The sequence below is a fragment of the Ceratosolen solmsi genome, unplaced genomic scaffold, assembly GCF_000503995.2.
Source record: "Ceratosolen solmsi marchali unplaced genomic scaffold, CerSol_1.0 scaffold6, whole genome shotgun sequence".
NCBI lineage: Eukaryota > Metazoa > Arthropoda > Insecta > Hymenoptera > Agaonidae > Ceratosolen > Ceratosolen solmsi.
Window position 1 is genome coordinate 10590725 of NW_011948414.1, and position 7825 is coordinate 10598549.

The following is a 7825-nucleotide window of genomic DNA, read 5'->3' on the forward strand; positions in this document are numbered from 1 at the left end:
GGACTTTTTTTTTTTTTTTTTTTTTTTTTTTTTTTTTATTACAATGTTAAATACCTTTAAGCGACTGCGGTACCTTGAATGAATTTGGAGATTCTTAAAGGACCGATCGAGCCACTAACTCGATCAAGCGCCGATCATCTCGGCATCCGTGGGCGTAGCTTTTGAACCTTTGTGGTTTAATCCACGGCAGTGGAATCGATGGTACTTGGTTAGTCATTGAATGTAATCTATACTCACTTGCCAATTCGAAGGTATTTGGAATAACGTGAGCACTGAAAGATCGTTTATAACTTTTTTTATATTGATCGCATAGAATTTACAAAATTGGAGCGTAAATTCTTACAAGAAATTGCTGGAAAGAATGTCGAATAATTCGAAAAATTAAATCCACGTGTACCCTTAATAGAAATTTAATTTTAACTATATTGCCAGATTTTGAAGTATTTTAATTTCAAATAATCCCACATTTATAATAGTCGAGTTAAAAAACATAATTTTAATACATCTACACTAAAGTTTTAATCATCCACATATTTTCATACGTCTTTAATAATTAATTTTTGTAAAAATAATGCTGATGCATGTAAAATTATTGGCTGATAAGCACTAAATTAAAAAAAAATGTTTATACCAAACGAATTTTTTAAATTATTTTCCATCCTAACGCTAACTATCTCTACTAAATAAAAACTTTCTTTTTCAATAAATGATAATCTCTTAATTTTATTAAATTTTACTCTTGCTATAATTACATTAATATTGTTGATAAAAAATTAACATTTATCGATGAATTATACAAATTTTATCTAATTGAATTTGTTATTATTATAATTTTTTTATTAAACTGATATAAGACCTTAAATTATATGGATGATTAGTTATATAAAGAGACAAGGAATGATTAATGCGTTAATTCATCTCCGTATGCAACTTAAAAATTTCAAATCCCAGCTGAGTAATAAAATTGTATAACATGAAAGATATGTTAAAAAGTAGTATTAATCATTAAAAATTATAATTTCACTAATGATTTATACTTTGATTCGATGTTATTGGAATTATTACCACATTTATTACGTAATCTTTGGTTCATTATGTAGCTTAGTATAATAATGGATCGAGAGATTTGTATATATTAATATAACTATATATATTATATTATATTATATTATATTGCGCTGTATTATAAGAAAATAAAGAGAAACTGATAAGCAATAAGTAATGGTTTCTTAGATAGATCTATTGAATATTTTAAAATGTTGAAGTATTATAGTTTAGAATCGATTATAGACAGTTGTCAAACGATTCTGAGACTGTAACAAAAATTATGAACAATAAATGAAAGATATAATTCTCAAGTTAATATGATGAATTATATTAATATAAAAGCGAAAGAATTGAGACTTTTAGAGACAAGAATAGAATTTGGTGAAACGTGATGCGAAACAACATTTTACACGAGGGCCGAAGAGAAAATATTAATCAGATATTTGAAGAATTGAAAAAATTTATTAAATCCAATAGAAATAATATACCAAAGCATGTTTTTATAAATTGAATTTATAACTTATTTCATTTTCTTATCTCCTGCACTTACATTCAAGCCCATCGATACTTAATACACAAACATATCGCGTTAGCTATCTCGATTGTTTGCCAATAAAATCATATGGGAAAGATGGATTATGGGTGCATGAATCGGCCATACGGTAACAGAATTAATTATTCACGCCGAACGCCGTAGATACTAGATAGATAAGGGGGGACAAATAAGCTAGAGAAAACAAATATATTGTTTTCAACGATGGAAATAAAACAAAGAGATCATCTCGTCCCTAAAAAATCTCAATCGATGGATATCAAACTCTAATTTTCATTTACTTATAATTTTAAAATTGTTTCATTTAGTGTAAAAAAAGTGTAAAGAATTCTCAACAAAAATAATTACAAATTTCTAGTCCGAATTTTTAACTAGTAACTTAATTAACTAATAATAATTTGATTTTATACATAAGAAATTGAATAAGCCATTACGTTATTACGTTAAACTAAATGTATTTACAACTTAATCTAATCAATTGAAGAAAACATTATTTCCTCGACGGAAACCTTTCAGTAATTAGCAGCTTTACTGATTAATAATTTAAATACTTCCATCTTTTTTATCACTACAATTTCTATTACCATCAAGTGAATATTTTGTAATCGTTTACTTGCTCAATTCCTTCCTCGTTCATCTCTCTATCTTTCTTTTCTTCATTCTCTAGCGCAAATTCTCTCTCTACAACTTTTCCATTCCTTCTATCTTCTATCACTTTCTCGGATTTCTCATATTTTTTTATATTCTATCATTTATACACTAATGTCAAATACACTTGATCGAAAAATGTCTCGGCCTTGTTAAATTCTACATCCACATATAATAAGTAAAATGTAATGAATCGCGTGGGAATATCGCAGCTGAGAGCCAAGTTTTATTATATAGATTTATTTTTTTAAGGATATGGCTTTATGCGACAATTATTGAAAGATATTGATTAATATTAGCAAAACATGTAATTTTCAAAGCAAAAGAAAAGTTAACAGTTTATACTTATTGCCATAGGTATTTATAAATATAAATTTATATTTGCTATGAATAATTCTGTATATCATTTTATACGTTAAAATAGTTGATCATACGAAATTTAAAAGCTCACAATATTATATATTTGATAGAAATATATAATAGCTTATATAAAAAATTATTCACATTACAAATTTTGTCATTGACATATTTATTTTTAATCGCAAGCATATAGGAACTTATTGGGAAATATCAATCCTTCATTATTATAATTAATTTCTTGAAACGAGCATAATTATTATATATGGTGCATTTACCATTACAGTATGGGTAATTAAAATATTAAGAGTGAAATTTACATAATAATATTTAAGTATTTACATTATTATCGTAGAAAATATCGAGAATCAGAAAATGAACAGCCAGTTCACGTGAAAGCATTACATAAAAGCAGTAAAATCACAAGCAAAGTTTCATGTTAGAAACAAATTTAATTTATAATAATAACATTATGCTATCAAAATAAATTTAGAATCAGAATTTTTGCCCTAAATTTCTTTCTTTTTTTTTTTTTACGAAGCAAAAAGCAAATTGTATTACCTCGAATACATCAAATCAGAGATAGGACTAGAGTAGGAAAATAAAAAACGTTGATAACAAAGCTTTCATTTCGGATGGATCGGATGGAATAAGAAAGAAGAAAAAAAGGACAGGCAGGAAAAGTGAAGTAAAAGCGGTAAAAAGAAGTTGAGAGATATATAATAAAAAAGAAAAAAAGAAGCCAAGTGAGGCCGTCGTCCATCACCACCTCTATTTCCTCTTACTTTTCCTTTTTTTTTTTCAGTCTGTAGAGGAGAGCTGTCGAGGGAATTCATACGAAGTAACAAAATAGCAAAATACCCGAAATTTCTTTTACTCTTCTCTCGATGAAATTATTATCTATGTAAAATGTGCATACATGTGTATACGCATTGCTTAATCTTATTTGTCAAATAAAGCTTTTATCGCATTTCTTGCCCTTTTTGTTTTTATTTCTAATTTTTTTTTTTTTTTTTTTTTTATATATACTATAATATGAATAATTGGTTGCTCGTTAAAGGGTAAATTACATTCAAGTTCATACAGATAATGTAAATACTTTATTGAAAATTAAAAATTTCAACGCACATGAATAATTGATTTTATTTATCTAACTGTATTTATTTGTATTTCAATCTATTCGTGTCTTTTATTCATTACAATGTTATCTTATTATTTTTATTTATCATTTATCGTAATTTATTCTTATATGCTCATTCGATCGACTTTGAATGCAATTCTACAGATTATTATTGTTTATATTATAATCCAATTAAATATTTTTAATCAAAAATTAGAACTTGAATATTAATTTTAATTTTTAAGTAAAATATTCTAAATTGTTTTAACGTATCCTGATGTTGACTAATATACATAATAATATACAGTATTACTATTCATATGTTAATGTTTACAACAATGTTTCAATTGTTGAAATCTTTGATTTCTTTAATTTATATATTAATAGACGATTTAAAAGATATTCAATATTAAGAAATTTTATGCAAACGATGAGCGAACTTTTAATTTATATGTTAATCATCAATTTAGACGAATTGCCGTCGATTTTCCAATTATGAAATACTTTGAAATTTCATTGATTGATAATTTATACCTTAAATTATATTACTGAATACTTTTATCGAATTCATTTGTATTAAAAAAATAATAATACCTGATGTTTAATAGTTAAAGTTGCATATAAGTTAGTAACTTTCATGTGTAATATAGTTTCCGAAGCTTTAAAAACAACGAGTATTAACAATTTTTATTTTAATACGAATAATTATTCTCGAATACCATCATATCTACGTAATATTTAAAAATTAATTTAGAAAATCAATGTCATTTATAGCTAATTTTTAAATCAAATAAAATATCGTATACTCGCCATTCATCATATATTTATCATATATTTCAGATTATTATTCTAAACAAAAAGATAATTTTTTATAAAATAATTGTTCATTCTTTTAAGATTCAAAAACTATTTTTTTTTTTTTTTTTTTTTTTTTTTTTTCACTTCTTTTTCGATTGGTCTTTTCCGTATTATATTATTTACGCTGTATTTTTGAATGAATAAATTGATATTTTAAATTTTATTATAATATAATATATTTTATAAATTTTTGCGAAAATACAGCACGTATCACCATTTAAACATATTAATATCAAACTTTAAACATTAAATTTCTTTTAAACTTGAAATTTTAAAAAGGAAAGTGTTTTAATTAGCAGGTATAATTGTTAATTTTTAATTTTATTACTAAATTATCTAATACTTTAGGTATCTAATTTAAGTTCATATATAATTTAGGTAAATATTTTATTGAATCATCATCGGTCTAATTTATCATATGATCTCAAATCTTACAGCTTCGCTACCTTAAATGATTGAGATTTTTATTAAGAACGATACATTAAAGGAATATACTTTCTCACTTGCAATGGCCAATTTATAGATAAACATTACCGATGAAAAGACTGACCGACTCCTTTCCTTACTCTAAAAGATTCACTTATACTTCTGTGCTTTTGCATAAATAAAAGAAAGTTGTTAATCGTATATTATTGAAACATTTGATGAAATAATATAATAATATCCCACATATAAAAGTATCAATATTTTACCATTTTTACATTAAGTTCCACAATATTATATACAATAATTTTTATAAAAACATACGTTCAATTAAATAATACATCCAGAGCTTAGTAAGATTCAAAATTATCGCTAAACATACAAAATAAATGTATATTAACAATCGCCATAGTCTTTATATTGTTTAATATATTTATATGTTAAATATATTCCAATCTGTAAAATTCTCAACAGTCGTGTAAATTTAAATTTCTCTCAATCATTTCAATAAAACGTGCGTTTCCAATAACGTCATACCGAAATAAACTAAGTATTATTAAAATTATTAAAAAATAAATATCAACGTAAATTAAAATTTATCCATAAACATCGAACGTGTAAATTTGCGTATTAAGGACTTATCATTGCAAATAATCTTTAAATATTTAACCAATTGAGAATTATTGGATTTAACAAAAATCTCTTGGAATGAAATATTCTCTGAAATATCAAGTTAAAAAATTCTTGCCCTTAATTTTCTAGAAATTTTTTTTAAGCGATCTATAATAGACCATTAAATAAATAAATTTATGTCCTAATTACGTAGATGTATTAAAAATAAAATAAACAACATATGGCATATAACGTTAATTCAAATATTTTAAATTGAAATATTAATTTGTTATAACTAATGTTTTATAAATGAAATAATATAATATTTAAAATAATTCAATGTTTATGCCTTATTTTCTGTATGGGTTTGTTAAAAAAATTGCAATCACAATAGTTTTCGAAAAATTCTTTTGCATAGTAAATGCACGAAAGAGTAAATTACATATGTCAATGTATTATATATAGAATTCCGAAACAATCCGTACTTCAGTACTACAATACATACTTGGATAGAATTATTGTCGGTATACTGTAGTAAAGTATTCTTTTTTGTTGAGTCCACGGGGTCACATCTTGACAATTAATGTCGAGGTCATGAGCACTTGGGTCGCTCATTCCCTAGTACGACGATACAGCATTAAATGCACTGGAGATTCAACTTGTATAACCCATTAATTAGGATCGGTCGCATTGGGATATCGTCTAATTAATGTCCTTATACATATCTTTGTTAAAATTATTCATTCGCTCTATTCTTATTAACTTTTATTTCTCCGAGAATAGTTTTAATATTTGTATTTATTCTATTATGATCGTATGCCATCACTTTATCAATTTTATAAAGTGAAACGGTATAGATGTAGGCTCCTGTATTGGTAATCATTAAGTCCAGAGGAATGTGATATTTTATAATATTCAACTGAAGACAAAAACTCGTGTCATTTGATAAGAAATCTTAGAATTAAACTTGTCTTAAAATCATCGGGTAATTTCCAAATCATGATTACCTAATAAGTATAGAATGTCGATAGCATTAAGTTTTTAACACTTATTCTTTATTATTTAATCGAATATGATGACTATTGATAAAAATTACTATTAAATTAAATAAATTCAAAATTCTACGAAAAAAAAAAAATTTTTTTTTCTCGTTTTTTATTCGGACATTTAAGTTAGATATTGAAAATTAATGACCATAAAAGCATGAAAATAACATTGCTCGCGAAATAGTAGGACTTTCATTTAATAGATATTTTTCTGCACCGAAATAAAATAGAATATCCTAACTTTACAAGTTTCGATGTACGTAAAAGTCAACGTAAAAGCATTATTAACATTGATTTAATGAGTTTGGCAAGACCGCGAATATGAAGAAGTGCAAAGACAAAATTACTAGTTTATAAATAAACTAAGAGAAGTTAATCTGTATACAAATTTAAAGGAAGCACGTAATCATTATTTTTGAAAAATTATCCAAAAAGAATATTGCAGACAGTAATTCGGGATTCAACCATCGCTTTATCAAGTTACTATCGCGTGAGCATTCATTACTAACAAATTATTTATACAATATTTATTAACTTTTTCAAAATTATGTGCCCTCTATATGTAAGAGCATTATTAAATTTATAACATTACAAACGCGCGCGCGCGCACACACATACAATACTCTAAAATTAGATTTTCTAAAGATTTAAATGATTTTTTTTTAATTATTTTGATAATTTTACTGCATTTATTTATATTTCGTTCTGTCGACTTCTGTTTTAATGTCAAATTAATTCCCAGATACAGTATTTCACATTGGTAAATTTAACCTAACATTGTTTGCATTTAATTCTACATTATTGTTTTTGCATATATTAAGCAGTAAAATAATGGTTACGATAAGCGAAATAATATTCAATGAGAGAATTGTTGGAAAAAGTTTGAAAATTCAAGAAATTAATTACATGCAACATATGCTTTAATATTACAAATATTTTAAATATTTGCAAATATGGATCATGCGATATCTAAAATATCTAGATGAGTATGAATACAATATTATTACGCATATCATATGAAATATAAGACGTCATTTAAATGAGTAAAAATTTTAATATTACATTCAAATTAATATTACATGCATATTAATTAAACATTTATTAATTACAGATCTATCTAGTATCTTAATTTTTTATAATTTATCACTGATTGAAATGATT